This window comes from Amphiprion ocellaris, chromosome 24 (assembly GCF_022539595.1).
Source record: "Amphiprion ocellaris isolate individual 3 ecotype Okinawa chromosome 24, ASM2253959v1, whole genome shotgun sequence".
NCBI lineage: Eukaryota > Metazoa > Chordata > Actinopteri > Pomacentridae > Amphiprion > Amphiprion ocellaris.
The window spans coordinates 13,530,213-13,549,964 of NC_072789.1; the positions used below are offsets into that span (position 1 = coordinate 13,530,213).

The following is a 19,752-nucleotide window of genomic DNA, read 5'->3' on the forward strand; positions in this document are numbered from 1 at the left end:
TAGTAACTTTCACCAGAGCTGTTTCTGTGCTATGATGCACTCTGAAGCCTGACTGAAACTCTTCAAACAAGCTATTCCTTTGTAAATGTTCACATAATTGATTTGCAACTGTTCTTTCCAGAATTTTGGAGAGAAATGGGAGGTTGGAAATTGGTCTATAGTTGGCTAAAACATCTGGATCTAGAGTGGGCTTTTTAAGTAAAGGTTTGATTACAGCAACCTTAAAAGCCTGTGGTACATAACCCGTTACTAGAGAGAGATTAATCAGATCTAACATTGAGGAATCAGCTCTGACAGAGTGTTGCTCTGACTCCATGTGTGACTGAGGCTGGAGTGAACAGAGCTGCTGCTGCTCAGCTGCAGCTTCTTATTAGCACAACAACAGACGCTGCGTTCACTACGTCTGTGGGTGTGGAGCTGATAAAGAGGATCTTCACCACTGACCTGAGCTGCTGCCACACGGTGAGACGTCCAACAGAGTCACTGAGCAGCTGATGATGAAGAAGATGAAGGCTTCAGGAGGAGGTGGAGGAGGAGAAGCTGCAGGGCCACATGAGACACTGAAGAGACAAACCAGAAATGATTCACACACTAGACATGAAGAAAAGAAAACATCAGAGAGTGTAAAATACAAGAATGAGTCCTGAACATCACTGGTGATGAAGCTCGAGGCAGAAAAACTCAAACACAAACTGCCTCAACAACAAGTTCTTTTCTACTTAGGTAAAGTTGGCAAGATATTCACAGATTCGGACTTCCGGCATCAATAACTCATGAGATATACGTTGTAAAAACATAAACAATACCTCTTTCAAATCGCTGTAAGCTAGACAATGTACTACAAGGCCAGTTTTATCAAAAGTCGCTGTCTTTCAAGCTGCAGAAATAACATTGATGTCTATGAGCAGCAGGCTGTGCAACGAGTGAACAGGGACCGTCTGCAAATAGCAAAACCGCTGCAACAGCGAAGAGAGGCACTACACAAATATTCAATAACTTAACTTTTATACACTGTAGCGTCACCAAATTTACTGGAGCCATCACTTGTGTCTTGCTGGTCATATATATATGTGTGTGTGTGTGTGTATATATATATGTGTATATATATATATATATATATATATATATATATATATATATATATATATATATATATATATATATATATATATATATATATATAAGTGATAATCTTCTGAGCTGATGACAGTAAGCTGTCTGTGACACAGGTGCTGTCATGGTGAATATCTATCTCCACCTCAGTCTCTGTCTCTGTTGTCACATTTTTAATTCTTTCTACATCCAGTCATGTGTTTTTTTCTGTTTCCATAGCGATGCAGGACTTTGTATTGCAGTGAAAATTAACCCACAGTGAGTAAAAACAGGACAGGAGTAAAAAACACAGAAAACCGTTGGGAGTTCAGAGGGTTAAAAGACTTTGTATGTTTTTAAGGCTGTATGAAAAGTCGTATCTTCTGACACATCTTTCTCTTCATTGCTTGTCCTGCAGCTCGGAGTCCCGTCTTCTCCCACCTGTCTTCGTCTCTTCAGGGCCTGTGGAAGATCCGAGCCTTCGGGGCTGAGGAGAGATTCCAGAATACGTTTGACGCCCATCAGGATCTACACTCAGGTTCCCTTCAGTCTCAGCACTTTGAGGTCTTTCTGAACTTTAATGCTCTGTGTTCCTATAGCGTCACTGACTTTTTTTTCCCTCCTGAGCAGAAGCGTGGTTCCTGTTCCTGGCCACTTCTCGCTGGTTTGCCGTCCGCCTCGATTTCATCTGCGCCGTTTTCGTCACCATCACCACTTTCGGCTGCGTGCTGCTCCGAGACCGTAAGGAAGAGTTTTAAGCTTTGAACTTCAAACACTAGACTTTGATGGCTGTCCTCCATGGTGTCTTTACTGGCGTTCCACCACCAGGGGTCGCCAGTCTCTGATACTTTGTAATGCTCCACGTTGAATTAAAACATGTAATATGTAAGAGGCAGCAGATTCTTTCTGAGGAGAGTGAATTCTGGTGTGATTTGATGTTTTCAGTGAAAGATTTAATTCTTTTTCCTGGTCTTGTTAGAGCTGGATGCCGGCTCCGTTGGTTTGCCTCTGAGCTACGCCGTCACTCTGACCGGCATGTTTCAGTGGGGTGTCAGGCAGAGTGCCGAGGTGGAGAACATGGTAAGGTACTGGTGTTGTCTTTGCTCCTATTAGAACATACTGTAGGATGAAGTGATACTTACTGGATCTATAAACATGTCTGGATCTGACTCATTTCCATAAATGCTTGAAAGATTTTATTGTTTAAACCAAATCAATCAAATGAAATGCCTTTATTGTCATTGGACATATGTACAACAAAATTTTGAGTGCATCTCCTTCGTAGGATAAAACGATAGCAACAGATAAAGATAAAATATGTAGATCAAAAATATATAGATATATACTATGCCAATTATCTATTATATATGTTTGAAAATAAATATATAAATAAATATTGCACAAACCCTAACCCCAAGACTGCACTGGCCATGCTAAATGTACAGGTTCCAGAGTTATTGCACTGGTTCAGCTGCTTTATGGGACAGGGGTAAAAACAGTGTTCACATTTGTTGGGTATCTCTCATTTTCTTTTGCCACGTATTTATGTTTTAGTCAAATTATAGCTGCTAACTTCTACAGTATAATTCTGTTGTGTGTCATCAACAGTAAATATAATTTATTCTCTGCCCAGACTCTGGAAAAGATTTCATGCATATTACACCATTATGTATCGTTATGTTTCTAAGCTTTTGTAAAAGTTTGAATACCTTAAGTACATTTTTACAAGTAACTCTGGTCTTCAGTCTAACAGCATTTGCCATAATTATATCAACTTTTACTTTTAGCACATCGTACCTAAAAAATATTAAACTACAACAATTATAACGAAACTGTTGTTTGCTAATTCACTTGATTTAATTTCCCAAATTGTAAACAGATTAGGCCCATTGTGTTTTTCTATGTTGTAGGATTGAGTTTTACTCCTCCAGACACAGCGGTGTAGACGTTTATTTTCTGCTATGTAGACCACTCAGAGTTTATTTGTCACTGAGTCCCTGAGACGTTTCCTGCAGGTGCAGCTGAAGTCGGCGGTGGAGGAGCTGCCCGGTAAGTTGGAGACGGTTCTGGCCGAGTCGGGCTCCAACTTCAGCGTGGGTCAGAGGCAGCTGGTGTGTTTGGCCAGAGCCATCCTGAGGAAGAACCGCACCCTCATCATCGACGAGGCCACGGCCAACGTGGACCCCAGGTACCGCAAGTTAACGAGGGCGTCAAAGGGACATGATTTTACCAGTTACAGTACAATACATACCGAACCACGATGACTCACACAAACTGTTTGGAAAATGAAAGTGTTTGTAGATTCTGGCCTGACAGATGTTGAAGTGTGTTTTTGCTAAGTGTGCAACATTCTTATTATTACCTCCAGTTTACAATGTCATCAAACACGGGTTTAAAGAAAAAACGTGAAACAAACAAGCACGGAAGACAAGAAAAATGAATTCTACAGATTCAGTCCATGTTAATTCACACTGAATTCAGGAAATCTCTTGAGAATTTACTTGTTTGTTGTTTGCAAACTAAGTTCTGTAGAATAATTTGGCAGATTTTTTGGTAATTAGCATGTTTTCAGATGTGAGAATTTTTGTATTTTCAGTCTCAATGAAGTGTTTTACCTGAGTAGCTGTTTTAGGGATTCAGTATCTCCTGAAATGAAACTCCCACGGACATTTAATGAAGACACAGAGAAAAACTTTTCCAGCAGTCTCAAAAGATCAGATGGCTCAAATGTAAACACTGGTCACTCAGAATTGTAGACTCAGAAGTGTAAAATCTTCAGATGAGTGTGGTATTTCGGCTGAAACATTCCTGTAACTGTAAATGAATGAAGAAAAAACATGTACGTCTATACATCATTGGGCATATTTAGTATCGTTGTTACAAGCTGCCTCCACGTTGTCTTCGTGTTGAAACTGAACAACATACGAGGCTTATTTTGTCAGATCAGTGCTGTCCTAAAAGCATCCAAAGAAAACAATGCTGCAGGGTCCTCATTTGTTAGTGGATTTCCATTTCAATCTTATGCAGAAAGGAAATTCCAAACTGCCTTTTCAATTTCTTTGTTGGTCCTAATGTCAGATTGACTCTGTAGTTGGATGAAGTGATGGATGACAGAACTGTTTGTGTGACCTCCATCCGATGGTTTCCAACAGTATATGTGCTGCTGGTTTGATATTCTGGAGGTATTAAACCTTTAAAATGGATTCCCAGGTGAAATGTTAGTGTAGAGGAGGTGTCGGGAAGGAGACCCAAACTTGTGACCTCTAGGAAGGACTGTATTTAGACTGGTCCAGTTACATTCAATCACCCCAGGTTGTCCGGCCAGAACAAAAGAATGCTAGTTTACACTCAATCATGCCACTCTTAATTCACAAATGAGAATTTTCCATGGTCGTGATTATGGTTTTGTTTGATTTATTATTGCTGTGGTTTCTATAAAAGGACAAAGACAAAAAAATACAATAAGCAATGACAACTACGAATGCAATAACACAGTGACAACAAATTATGTATAAAATAATGAAAAAGATTGACTATATTACTGAAATGTTCATGAATATGTGTACCATTCAACAAAAGAGGCTGTAATTTACATAAGGGCAAAAACAGTACAAACAACATATAGGCCCTTTAATACTGTGCCCCCTTTTATGAATAATGCCAAAGAAACACATTACAATATCAATCCGCCCTCTAAAACACTAAGAACTAAAGCCCAAATAACATTTGGCAAATAAGGGGTTAATGGTCCCAATGGACGAGAGGCGAGGCACACACACGCTCATCATGTGAACGGAGCATGCTGCCCATCTTCGAGGCTTATGCACAGAATAAAGCCCCCCCGATTGGTTATACGTGACTTACATTCTCATGGACGCACAACACGAAAGGGGGAAGAAAAGTATGCCGAGAAGAAGGGGAGAGGACAGAGCGTGTGCTCTCGCCGAAGTCACCTGCAGACTAACAAAAACAGCACTACTGATATCTGTCTCCTGATTGGTGGAGAGCAGGGAGGGGAACACCGAGGAAAAAATACTATTGGTTGCTAGGTAGATTATGATAATATAAGAAATAGAAACTTAGAAAGTGCTAGAAGACGGAATATCCATTAACTTAAAGAAACATTACCAATATACAATAAAAACCTTGTTAACAGTTAGGTTTCATGTGAAAATACCAGAATGCTAGAGTGGTGTGCTGGTGATTTTGTTGGCTAGATAATGAATTATAAATGTGGTTTTACATAATTCACTTCAATTTAATTTCTCGAGCACCACTTCATCACACGTTATCTCAGAATACTCCACATATTTGATCTACTTTGTACCAAAACATCCCAACAACCCTGCTTTAAGAGGGTTGTTGGGCAACAAACATGTCAGCTTCTTATTGAATACTTAGCTTCTTAACATGCAAAGAAAATCCATTTCTTCATTGTTAAACCTCTGTGGCTGCAGGACCGATGAGCTGATCCAGAAAACGCTACGGGACAAGTTCAGAGAATGCACCGTGCTCAAACTAACCCTCTAACCCGTGCCTCAACACCATCATAGACAGCGACCGCATTCTGGTGAGTTACTCTGATAGTAATCTGTTAGTTTACTGAAGGACTTTTAGGAGGCCACACCCAGATGTTACACAAGAGCATTTATTGAAGAGCAACAGGTGTGAAGGTTCCTCTCCAGCAGGGTGAATAAACATACAGTGCTTTTATTTTATTTCTCACGCTTAAATGTTCCACATCAAACTAATATTTAGATGTATTTAATTTTAAACAGAGGTAACCCATAGAACGCAAAATAAAGTTTTTTAAGTGGCAATTTATTGAAAACCTTTACCACTTCAATTCAGTTTTATTTATATAGCGTCAATTACAGGTCAGATTCTCTCAAGACACTTTCAAGACCCCATATGAACCTGCAGAGCAGCTCTAAGGCGACAGAGGCAAGAAAAAGCTCACTTTTAACAGGAAGAAACCTTGAACAGAACCTGAAATGAAATACAGAAGACCAGAAATGCTTGTTTTGTCCAGAGTTGAGGGAGTTTAGGGAAGCGATTCTCATTCATCACTCCTGTGAAAAAGTAATTGATCCTCTAAACCTGATAAGTGGTTGGTCTCTTGGCAGAAACAACTGCAGTAAACTGTTTGTGATCAGTCTTTGGAGGAAGGTACCATGTGCCATGGAGGAATCTTGGGGGCAAGTAGTTTTTCACAGCACCTTATATCTACATTTGTCCAAATAAAGTTGACATAGTGCCTCTGCTCTTGTGTTGAAAGAGGATGAAGTGATGCCGAGTCATTAATTGTGCAACTCATCATAAATAACTGACGGGGTTTTAGCCTAATGAGTTGTTTGTCAAGCGTATCCTTACTGCCAGAGTGACCGAAGACAACAAAGTCAGTCACCTGACCTGAATCCAGTTGAGCTGCAGTTCACCAGCTGAAGACTAAACTGATGAGAAAACTGCTCAAGAACCAGCAGGAAGTGAAGACAGCAGCAGTAGAGCATCACCAGGACAAACCCAGACACTTCAGGCTGTTGTAGACTGTGAAGCAGTTTGTCCTTTAAAAAGGTGGAGGCTACATATAAAATGTGTCGTAGTTCCTCCACCGTTCACCTGATACCCTCAAACTAAAGTCTGCAATTAAAGCACATATGGATTGTTTCATTTTTAATCCACTCTGGTGAACAGAGTCAAACATTTATGGACCTGACTATCTGAGGTCTCGTCTTGTTCTGCTAAAAGTCAATGCTAAATGCTACAACTTAAAACATGCATACAATCAAAACTGACTTTGTTTCCAGGTTCTGGATGCCGGGGAGATCCACGCCTATGACAAGCCTTACAGCCTGCTTCAAGATCCAAACGGGACCTTTTATAAGATGGTCCAGCAGACGGGCAAACAGGAGGCTGCAGCTCTGCAGTCGGCAGCTGAGCAGGTGAGTTTCAGACTCAGAGATTCCTAAACATGTTGAAAAGTGAAAAGCTTTTGTCAAACTAAATTTTTAAATGATCTTTTCAGGTTTACTCCAACCGAAGCCGTGCTAACGTTCCAAACGGACACGCAGAAACGGCAGACGGTAACATCGTAATCTTTGAGACGGCTCTGTAAGCCGAAGAAGAGTCTTTGCTCTGCCAGAAGCCTCAGAGAGCTGCTGGGCTCGTCCACCGGTCCACCAGACAGACGGTGAGGAGACGCATCTCAGGACCTACAGGGAGGCTGCAGCCTCAGTGAACATCTGAGCCAAACAGTCTAACGCTGTTTGTTGGAGCTCACAGACCTGAGAAATCACTGCTGTACAAACTGTTGAAGCAGACCAATATTTATTATCTGCTGCTTCATATTTATCATGTTGAATAGCTTTCAAATGGCCATGTGCCTTATTTCAAGTTTGTGTAAATTTAACCGTTCAAAGAATATCTGTATCTGTGAGTCCAGGTAGCAGAGAAGCACGGAATCAGCGACTAAATCTACCTGAGGTTGCTGCTTAATCAGTCGCAGCATTTGGGTTCCTTTTCCACGAATGTTTGTCGTTCAGACGTACCGACCACTGTGATGTTAGTCAGGTATGTATTCTACATAGGACAGAAAAGCAGCTGATCACCTGAGGACGGCTGCGATGTAGCTAAAGTTTTACCTCCAGCTTATAGGAAGATCACTGCTCTGACTAAAGGAAAGTGAGTTCATTCAGACACGAGACTGACGAACCTGAAGACACATTTCACTGCAGCAGCACTTTCTGTGTTAGATTTCAGCAACACTGATGTCTTTGCCTTAAACAAATCCAGACACACATGTACCAGACTTTAGAAACAGTCTGAAAAGGAGTTTCTCGTACAGATGCTGTGGTCCTTGTACTCCCACTCCACTGATTTAAGAGCTTACAGGGAGGAGGGAATCTTAACAGCTGCTACAGATGATGTGGAGTTTGTTGAATGACTTTGATCTGTTCACACTTGTTGTATTAACTGCAGATTTGTACATTTGTTCAGTCAAATTCTACATAAAAGGTGCATTAAACAACACTTCTTTGATCTTTGGGTCTTTCTGTTCTCGAAGATGTAAAAAAGATCCAAAATTTCCACTTCATGAATAAACCTTAATTCAGTTTCATTTATAGTGCAAATTACAGTCAAATTGTCTCAAGATGCTTTACAGAACCCATATGCCTGAATGCAACAAAACATCCAGATGTCTGTTATTAACCAACAAAGCACGCATTACTTCTCCTTGTTTACTTGTCGGATGTTGGTCCATCCTGACAAATATGCAACGAAGGAAGGAAAAACCAACAAAGCATGCATTACTTCTCCTTGTTTACTTCTCCTACGGAAAATAATTCTCTCCAAAAATATTCCGTCATTTGGTGGGAATATCCATCTTAAAACATCACTCCATTCTTAATTTAGGGTTTTTCTCTGTCAACTGTCTGTATTTTAAATACTGGGACGTTTTTTTTAAGCAGAACATCAAAGCAGTTAGTCCTGTTTGGTGCAGAACATTGAAGACATTTAGCAGGAGGCCAGTCAGTAGATGTTTCCTGAGAAGACATGTCACCCTGGACAATTTTATATAAATCATGTCTCATTTAATTCTTAAATGAGCTGTCACTTTCACCATTCTTTAAACAACCATTTGGTAATTTGTGCGTCACTTTACATTTACATAAATTTATAAATTCATCAGGGCCGTGCAGAGACCTTTGGCTGCAGTTGCTCAAAGTTAAAGGGGGCACATGGAGCACGAATTTGAAACACCATCCAGAAACATACCTGAGCAACCCATATCCATGAACATGGAAGTGGTGATGCAATGGTTAAATTTCTGGACTACTGATCAGAAGGTCAGTGGTTCAAACCCTGATGTGGTCACCATTGGGCCCTACAATTTATTATTTTGAAGTTGAATTTACATCACCATTAGAATACACATCATTGGACTGTTTAACTGTGGCTACTCTTCCTGGAGTTCTTGCTTTTAAATTTCAGACCTTTTCCAGACATGTACTGTAGAGCCACGGATTTGCGCCATGGTGCCGATTCATAACCTGCCCTTTATTATTTGTAGTGCTAATAATAAAGTAAAAATAAAAAAATGATACAGGAATCATGTATTTAAATGTATTTGTACTTTTATTCAGTTTGACTATCCACTTTGTGCAAGACAGCAAGGTTCTAAATGTTATATATTTTATATTTATGCATATTATATTTAATTTGTCTATATATACAAATGTTATACACAAGTACTAATATCTTTAAATGAGAGGTTGAGAGAAAAACAATTCAAATTCTTCTAATTATTATTGTTAATGTATTTGTACTGCAATAGTCCAAAATTATGTGAAAATGCATGTATGTAGTTTCAGTGAAATAACGTAACTTCTGTCTCATTGCCTCTAGAAACAGGAAACACACTGCAACTCACTGACAGTAAAATAATACATCTCTCTGATGCAAAAGAAGCCTGGCAGACTTTATCCTCTCAGCAGCTGTGGGGTTAACTAGCGGCTAGAACTGATGACAGGTGTGTGTTAGAGTCAGACACACACACACACACACAGGATGCTCACTTCATCAGTCATCTTGCAAAAATACACCGTACATAAACGAATCCCGCTGCAGAACCTCCTCTCCATCAGGACCATCAGTTGTTGATGTCCTCCCTCGGGTCTCCGGTTTCTTGACTAGCGGCGCTAGCGCAGAGCTACAGGGAACATCTGGACCCCTCAGAGCAGTGGGGGACGTCTACGTAGATCACGTGACCGACCGACGGTAGATCTGAATTATTATTATTTTTATTTTATTTATTATTTTGTCTTTTGTGTTTGTCCGTGTCTGTCCTCTAAACGAGTCCTGCGTAAAAGTGAACTCAGCAATCTCATTTTGATGCAGGCTCCAGTGACAGATTTAGAGGCACCTTATTTGTTTGTTTGTATCATATGTCCACAAAGGTTTACTGCAGCGCTGTGTTTGAATCCTGTCATTCTGGTCTGTTTTTAGGCCCTAAAAGCCTCCTTTCTAAAACGCATCGTCTGCTCTTCTTTGCCCTCAGCTCCTCTCTGTAAAGGGGATCATCAGGAATAAACATCCAAACCGGGCTGCTGATAACTAGCAGATTTTACTCGGAATTACCTGCAGAGCTGAATCTACGGAAGTCTGGGTTCATGCCGGATTTCGAGCACTTCAGATTTTCCTATTCGAGCATGAATCCGGTCCTGGGGGAGAGCGGCCTCCTGGCTCCGCAGCAGCATCACCACCACCAGAGGACGGGCCAAGCCGACTCCGCCATCCCGGAGCCGGGATACTTCCTGGGGGAGCACGGCGGCTTCGGGCCGGATGGTTTGTTCGGGTTGGATCTGGGCGCGCTGCCGTCGTCTGGCCTCGCCGACCTGCACCTGAGCAGCTCCCTGCACCGGGTCCCACCGGCCGCCACGGCGCTGCGCAACGACCTGGGATCCAACATCAGCTGACTGAAGACCCTGATCCAGCGCTTCCGCTGCTTCCTGGTCAAAGTGCACGAACTGGAGCGCAGGAACAAGGTGCTGGAGAAGCAGCTGCAGCAGGCCCTGGAGGACAACAGCGGAGGAGATCCACACCAGAAGCCGCTGACCAAAGACATGGGGGTCCAGAGCGGATTCATCGGTCCGATCCATCCCAGACCGGGCTACATGCCGCACCACAACGCCAACAACCCGGCCTACCTGCCCGGCGGCCTCCTCTCTCCCACCCTCAGCCCACCTCCTCTGTTCCACAACAAATACCTGCTGGGGAACAACCTGAACACGGACTCCAACTCCAACCTCACCACCTGCCCGGCTCTGAGTCCCAGCGACCCGACCAGAACCATCAGCAACATCAACGAGAAGCTCTCCGCTCACACCGGAACCGGCACCAGCAACGGGCTTCCTTCCCCCCCCCCCCCCCCCCCCCCCCCCCGGAACCATCTGGTCCTTCAACCACACCCGGAGGTTCGGAACCGGCAGGGAGTCGTGCGTCACGGGACCCGGAGTGTCCTGGACGCACCCGGACGGCGTCGGAGTCCAGATTGACACCATCACACCGGAGATCAGGGCGCTGAACAACGTGCTGGCCAAGGTGAAGAGAGAGAGGTGAGGACTTCACAGTCTGTCAGTGGGTTAGAATATGATCCTGATGCTCATTGAAAGGTTTCAGGTGGAGGGAGTTTTCTGTCACTGGAGAGCAGGTTTTTGGATGAACTTGTGTTTATCAGGGTGTTTGGACAGGTTGTAGCTTGGTGCTGGGTGGTTGTGGACAAAATTAAGATTAAAAACAGTTAAATTCAATGCAGCAAACTTTGTTAATTTCTTAAATCATTCAATCAATCAATCCAGCTTTATTTGTGTAGCATTTTTCAAATCAAAGGAAGTACATGAAGAAGACAAGGAACAAAACGGCAGTTAAAAAAAAACAATGCCCCAATTGTTTTAATGTGATATAATCTAAATAGTGAAAATGTACAATTAAATGGGTGAAAATCAGTTTTCAACGTTGTAGTGATCTTAAATTTTTATAAAATCTAGTAAAATCTGATAATCTAATTCAAAAAGTGATAAAAGATAAACGAGTCAAAATGTATATATATAAATGGGATTAAAATCATTTTAAAATTGTAGTAATAAAAATAAAGAAAATCGAACAATCTAATTTTAAAAAAGTGACAAAAAAATAAATTAGTCAAAAGTGTATAAATACATGGATGAAAATCTGTTTTTAAAACCATAATAAATAAAAATCTTAAATGAAAACCGTGTCAACACACTGATTGAAAGCCAGTAAGACAGTGATCCTGCATATTAAAAACTCCATTCAAAAACACATCAAAAAATACAGCAGGGAATGGATATAAAAGGTTAGAATGGGTTTTCCAGGCTGTTGCTGCAGTTAGGAGCTGATATTTAATCCATTCAGGATGTAAAATCCTCTTCATGTCTCCTATGTTTATTCATTTATTCACCTTTATTTAAACTTCGAGTACATTGAGGATTGGAGGCCTCATCTAAAATGTAAAATAAGAAAAACTTGTCTTCTGTGAATAATTTACACATTCCTGCACATCTTAGATATTCGCATCACTTATGAGCCATAATTTCTTACAAAACTCACTTCAAATGTGACATATGTGACAAATCTTTCATTTAAAGCGTTGCAGAGTTACAGCTTCCTTAAACAAACGTGACACCAGAATCATGCAGGATTTGAATTCTTTGTTGCATTTTGTTGTCGTTTTCCTGCAGGATCTTGTGCAATGCCTTAGCGTCTGCTGATTTGCAGCGTTCATGTTGCTGTTTGGTGGATTTTGGTGCATGACACATACAGAAGAGATCAGATTTAAGCGTATTTTTTAGCCCAGTGACTAGTGGGCCCATGCAGCCTGCAGCCTGTGTGTGTTTTCATTAATGTGTTTCTCCGTATTTTTTTTTCTACTGCTGTGTGATGTTTAAAAGCACCGACCTCAACACTTTGTGCTTCGTCCTGCTGACACAAGACAAACCTTCAGTCACATTGATTTCAGGAGGATGTTAAACTGAGCAGCAGAGACTCGTTCTCTGAGCTGCTTATCGTTCCGGTTTTATAGCTGCACTAAAAGTTCCATTAAGTTTTTACATGTTTGAAAGCTATTAGAGGGACGTGGAGATGGAAAACGATTCAGTAGTTTCTTCAGTGGCATTGTGCTGGTTGTGGAGGTGTTTTTGTCCCGTCGTCTCCTTTGTCGTTTTTTGTCGGCACCAGTTTGAATCATAGCTCCGCCAAGGAACGCTCCATTTGTCTGTTTGTCCGTCTGTCTGTTGGCAACATTACTTCAAAATGGATTTGTATGAAATTTTCAGGGAAGGTCAGAAATGACACAAGGACCAAGTGATTAGATTTTAGCAGTGATGCGGCTTATAGTCTGGATCCACGGATTTGTTAAAGATTTCTGTATTATTGCCAGATAGCGGCACAGCGTCACTGTGAACGCTACGTCAGCTGCCTGCCTCCAAACATGAAGGTCAAAGTGTTTTTTCAAAGGCTTCTCTGAGCTACCAGGAATATAACTGTGATGCTATAATGCCAAAAATCTTTCATTTATTTATTTATCACTGGGAAAAATGAATCAAAACGAAACGCTTTGAGCATTTCCCTGTTAAAAGGGTGTTTTCCTGCCACTGTCTCCTTAGGGCTGCTCTGGGTGTTCAGGCATATGGGTTCCGTAAAGCGTCTCGAGACAATTTGACTGTAATTGGCGCAAGATAAATAAAATTGAATTGAACCCACAGCTGTTGTAATGATATTCCAAAATCCATTCTTGGGCAGTCCAGATAAATCCTTCAGTTAGGAACCTTCAAAAAAGGTCTCCCAGTACAGCTCTCTGATACTCAGACAGCTCCTCACTCGACCTGGTTTCAACCACAGCACATAATGCAGCAACACGGGAGTGTGGTCATCCTGGGGTCCTTAGAACCCCTCCTACCTTCTGTAGTGACTTTTTAATCCACTCTTTGAATGCAGGTTTCTGCTTCACTGCTTTTCTCTTGGATACATCCAGCAGTGAAACAACCTGTACATCCTTCTTCGCCCAGTGTCAGTACTTTCACCCTACTTGGCGCACAACTGGAGCCGGTTGAGCTTGAGCACCCCACTCAGAAAACCCCGGGCTGGAAGAAGGAGGGGTCCTTATGATGCCAGAGGGTGCTGACGCCCCGCGATCACCAACCTCTTGGTTGGTCACGTTGTCCCCCGCTGGTTCGTTCCTTCGTGTAGATGCATGCCTCAGCCTCAGGCTGGGCCTAGCTGGCCAATCACGCCTAAGTGTCCTGACCCATCTTTCTGTTCCGCTTTTTTCCCATGTGCCTGCTCCTCTTCTGTGGTCACATTCCCACAGGAACGGGTGAACTCCTTCAGTGCTTCAATCACAGACTTATTAGCAGCCACCATCCTCTCCAGCCACACGCCCGTGGCAGGACTGTGTCGGTCTATTTTTGGCTCTACTTCCCCATCTGCATCCGAGATCTCCTCCTGCGATGCAGCCTGGTCATTACTGTCATTTTCTTCATGTGATATCGCCTCAGGGTCAGTGCGTACACTCGCGGTTTCTTCACTCTCCTCAATAATCCTGTCGCGGTACACATTTAATGGGGCCAGGAACTGTCCATGGTCCTTATACAGCGACATGGCTTCCGCCTTTGAGGGAGCCACTAAAACCTGTTGCACCCCGGTTTCTCTTGCCAATGTCTTCACCACAGGATCATATTTCACAGAGGGGCTAATTATTGACACTATCCGCCTCTTTAAGGTGCCCTCTTTGGTCTTCTCTAAGAAGTCACCCCACCACACCAGCCATACTCTGGCATCTTGCTAGGACTGTCTAATATTATAATCCAAACTTTGTTCAGGTGGTCATACACAGCATACCGTCCGTCCTGCTTCACTCCACCTCTCTCCTCTTTGGGGAATGCTGCCTCCACCAACTTCCGCACAACCGGGTGCCAAGAATTCCACCCATCCCCACGGATAATCACCTGAAATTTATGCTCAGGTAATACCCCGGGCGGAATCCTCTGTGACTGGGATGCAGCTGCGCTTTCACTTCCTCCTCCATTCTCCGCGGCTGTCTCCACCGCTGCCGCGTGAGCCGGCGGAGGGGAGACTTCTTTCTCCAACTGTAGGGAATCCGACTCCTGATCGTTGTTCATTTTATCCAATTTGTCCGTCTTTGTCGTCTCGAGTCGCCTGCACCCTCAAAGCCGCTCGTAGCGCATAGAGTCAGGACGAGGGCAGACTAGTTTCGACTACTCCGCGAAGTCGTCCTGGGCTACCTGATTGCCCTCACGACTTTCACGTATCTCCCCTCATTACCAGGTTAAAAAAATCTTTCAGTTTAATCGTAATCCAAACTCTTTCTAAAACATCTCAGTTTCATAGTAATCAAAACTCTTAAAAGCATTTCCATTTCATAAAGCATCAGTTCGTCATATCTGTAAAATCTATCAAAAACATCAGTTTCCCTGGTAACCAAAAACATCACTTTTCACACTGAGTTGCTGTTCTGACTTAGTTACTTCTTAAATAAAGATGATAAGAATAGGTATTTGAGTTAGCTTTAACACATTCATTGGGTTATGGCATAATTTATTTATAAATCACAGGTTATAACATCACAGTGTTCCCTTATTTAGCTGTTATTCTGCCAGAGTCTCAGCCTTGGGGCTGATTCTGGGATCTCATACCTCCATGTTTCTCAACAACTTGAAGAAGTGAAGTTATCTCTATGTATCCTTCATTATGTGAGAGTTAAACCTGCACTTCTTGGTGTTTAAATGAAGGAAGTTTCAGAGCTCTGTCAGGTTAGAAATCAGTGGAAGCATTGTGAGTGCTCTGAGCAGTATAATACATATTTTAACAAAGCTGATAACCACCGTCAGTTAAAGGAAACAAGCCTGATTCTGAGGTTCTTTTTGTGACATGTCAAAAAATTTGCTTCCAGTTTGCGTGACAGTTTTCTGGAAACGTGGATTAAATGTTTGTCTGCAGAGAGGAGAGCTGGACATGAGCTGCTGTTTTTCTCTCTCTCATTAGTCCTCCTCTTCTTCCTCCTGTTCCTCCTCTTCCTCCTCCTGTTCCTCCTCCTCCTCCTCCTGTTCCTCTTCCTCCTCCTCCTCCTCCTGTTCCTCCTCCTCCTCCTCTTCGTCCTCCTGTTCCTCTTCCTTCTCTTCCTCCTCCTCCCTGATGGTTTTCTCTCAGTACCTACAATGCAGCAAAGGCCTGTGACCGCCAGCAGTGATGTCATTCTGTCTCCCTCTCTGTCTCCTCCATGTCTCCCACCCATTTCCCCCTCTGTCTCACTTTCTGTCCTCCTCTCTGTCTCCCCCTCTGGCTATTCTCTTTGTCTCTCCTCTCTGTGTCTCCCTCTCTGTCTCACTCTGTGCCTCCCTTTTTGTCTCCCTCTCTCTCTCCCCCTCTGTCTATCCTCTGTCTTTCTCTCTGTCTCACCCTGTCTCCCCCCATGTCTCCCTCTCTGTCTTTCCTCTCGGTCTTCCCCTGTCTCCCTCTCTGTGTCCTGTCTCTGTGTGTGCAGTCAGACGGATTAGTGAGGTCCAGTAATGATGAAGGTTAATGAGGATGCAGCTGTGTGCAGCCAGTTAAGTTCAGCAGTAAACTGTGACACAATTTCTCAGTGGATCAGGTGTTGTGAACATGTGGGGTTTGCTAGGACTGTTATAATCATGAATTTGGTGATTAATTGTCTTTTTCATTTCATTTTTTACCTGTATTAGTTTTAAATTTGTGGTACTGGCAGCTTTGATGGCCTTTTTTTTGCTGTCAAAATCAGCATCACAGTCGCTCTGTGATGCTGATTTTAAAATGCTGCACACTTAGAAATCTCAAGTTACTAGCAAACAACTCAGGAGAATAAAATCACTTGGTTTCAGGTCAATCTGGTCAAAAGTTAATAAGTAGATGTTCAGCAAGTGAGTAGTTTTGGGTAAAGTTTTACTCATATTTAGCCAATAGGAAATGCTCCAAGTCTATTTTTGCTTTAAATGTAGGAGCGTAGCATGACAGGGGACTGAAAACTTGATTTTTTTTAAAATGTGAAAGTGTAGGAAAATTATTTTGTTCCTAAAATAAATCATCAGTGGTGATTGTTAGGGAATTCTGCGATGTCTGAAAAGAGTAATCAGGAGGCAAACTCAGGGACACTCTGGAGACTCAGATGGCTTATGTTGAGAATAAGGTTTACTGAATTCAGGAGAAATGATACAGCGAGTAACACAGTGACGTGAGCACTGGCAGCATCAGTTCTGAGGAGTCTCTCTGGTCTTGGGTACTTATACCGTTTGGAAGGCGTGCCATGTTGATGTTATACTCAATATAACCTTGTTGTTCTGACATCGTCAGCCAGATAGTTGGTCTGTTATCCCTATGTTATGTTTACCAAGCGTCTGTCTGTCTCAGGGTCATATTAGGGGACAGAGAGAGCATACGCAAGTTTGTATCCTCTATCTAGGAGAACCATGAGTCAAGGGTGACCATTTGGGATGACTCAGCATTTAGGCTGTCATAAACTAGAACCACCTCAGTCATGAGAAAGTGAGTAATTTTTCCTTCACAAATCCCTCCTTTTTGATCGTAAGATCAAACCTAAACATTAAGTAAAAGGGAAAATTACCATTTGAAAAACCTAGGTCAGAGAGCTCCAGAAAACTGATCCTGTAACATTTAAAAACATTCATTTCTTATCAAAAATAGTCACTATGTAATTGATCACATTCTCCAATACATTATTTAAATTCAATTAATAATAAATTCAATCACACATTAGATGTTATAAGTCAACTAACAGACTGTGAGCCTCAAAGGTTTATGCAGGTAGGAACGAAAACCCAGTGGGACAAAAATTTCCTACCACCCCCCTATAAGCTTGGAAATAGTTTGACTACACCAAATTCATGGGGCGGCGATCCTAGAGATCTGCATAACAGCTCATTAGCCTGTTTCCCTAAGAGCTTCAGTTGGTATCCAGGCAGCACAGTTACTGTCATGTTATTCATGGTTCTCAAAAACATACAACACAATATAAAACTTATTATAAGGCACAATTGGTGAATAAGATTCAAACAAAACTAATAAATGTGGTGTAGATGTGACAAAATTATGTATGAGATGTGTGTGGTGTTTGTATGTATATGGATATGTTGTGTGTGTGTGTGTGTGTGTGTGTGTGTGTGTGAGCAGTTGCATCCCTCTAACTGATCTGGTCTAAATCATCTTTTATTCGTTCCATTCACACCGTGGGAACGATGTTCGAGACCCTCCTATTTCTCAGTTCAGCACAACTCAAATGAGCACAATGATGCAATGTGTAAATCAGTATACAGCAACACATCTAGTAAAATTCATAAATCACACTAAAATGTTGTTAAAATCATTGATTAATTTTAAGGTAAATGCTTCCATCACAGTATAATTTCCAGTTACTATTAAATTATTCAGTATTCTTCATCCAGCAATCACTATCTTTTGTACTGATATTTAAATCTAAATTTTACATTTTAATCCACTTATCCAATTCTATATTATCCACTATTTATCTATTACTAATTTAATCACTTCAAAAACATTACTACTTGGTGCATCCTTTAGCACACATTTTATCATGTTAATATTAAATTATACTACAACTAGTAAGCAAACCATTAACACTAATATTATTGTTAGAAATATGATTCAAATCAGGCCTGCGCTAAAAAATTCAAACAATCCTGAAAACTTTCTAAAATCAAATCTGTGTAATTCTTTCAACCTTTAACTATTACTTTGTAAGTTCCTCCCTGATCGTCCAGGAGAAGGACAAGTTCCATCCAATTTTATAAACTATAACATTTATTTTTACTTTAATTTTACTGTTTCAATTTTTAAATTTGTCCTGGTTATTTGAAATGTTCTTTCTCCTTTTATTAATATCTTCTCTTATTTTGTTTAGTTTTATTCTATTTTACTTTTAATTATCTGGTTCTTTGTTGTAATAATTCTTTAGCTCTTTAATTCTCTAACTTTTATCACTTTTAATTTTTTACCCTCAACACTAATTTACTTCTCAAATGACCTGTCTCCCTTGTTACATTCCACGTGCCAATCTAGGTAATTAAGTCATTTAATTTATTGTCATTATACTATTTATTCTAGTTTACAGTTCTTACTTCTGTCCTATAATTTGCTCAGTCTTCTATGTTTACATCTATTAACTGTTAAAGCACTTAGTGAACGCTATTTTTAAATGTGCCACATAAATAAAATCAATATTTTTATTATTACTACTTTAAAGCCTAGGAACACATTTGATTATTCTTGATAGTTCTTCAACCTAAATAGGTGCCAGATCCTGATTGCTATTTCCTAATTAGGGTTCATTATTTGGAACTCAAACTTAACAATTATTAATATTTACACAGTTTTTCTATGATGTGCATCCTCAACCAAGGCTGCACCCCCGTTATTGCATTCAAAGGATGCTTTATATAAGACTTTCTACAGTTGGTTTCAACTAATGGTAATAACACTCTAGGCTTCATAGTCAATTCATTTTAGAGTTTGACTGATTCGATTCTCAGTAATTTGCATAAATTAATCTAGACTAGGAAATGTTTGTTAACATCTTATGCAACCTATTTTGTCATTTGCTACTATTTAGTAAATTCAGTAATGTTTATGGGAAAGTCAGGGGAGAAGCAGTCTGCTGCACCTCTCTCCATCCTTTAATCTAAACCATTCCAGTTTACTGCTTTTTAGTCTGTAAACATGGCAGAATACATGGAATTAGGCATATTCTGATACACCCAACACTTGCCTAGATTACGTTCTTGTGCATAACCCAGCATCAATCTCACAGTGGAGTTCTCATTACTCCTGATGTGTGTCTCTCTAGACTCTGCCACAGAATGCATTATTTTATTTATGCTAAGCTGAACAGGTGGTTTTCTTCTTCAGTAGGCATTAAAACCTAAAAGAAACAGTTTAAAATTAATTGCATAATCACCACACACAGGATAATTTACAAGTGATGTGATGTGAAACACCATAAGTCCAGAATTCCTGAAAGTGGTTAATGATTGGTAACCTCAACCTTTTGCCTAGAAACTTTATGTAGCTTAA

General features: G+C 41.1%; 1 pseudogene; it reads left to right on the forward strand.

Moving 5' to 3' along the window:
- Window positions 1-1,361: 1,361 nt before the first annotated feature.
- On the forward strand, window positions 1,362-8,139 carry LOC111583035 (ATP-binding cassette subfamily C member 4-like; annotated as a pseudogene).
- The last annotated feature ends 11,613 nt before the right edge of the window (window positions 8,140-19,752 follow it).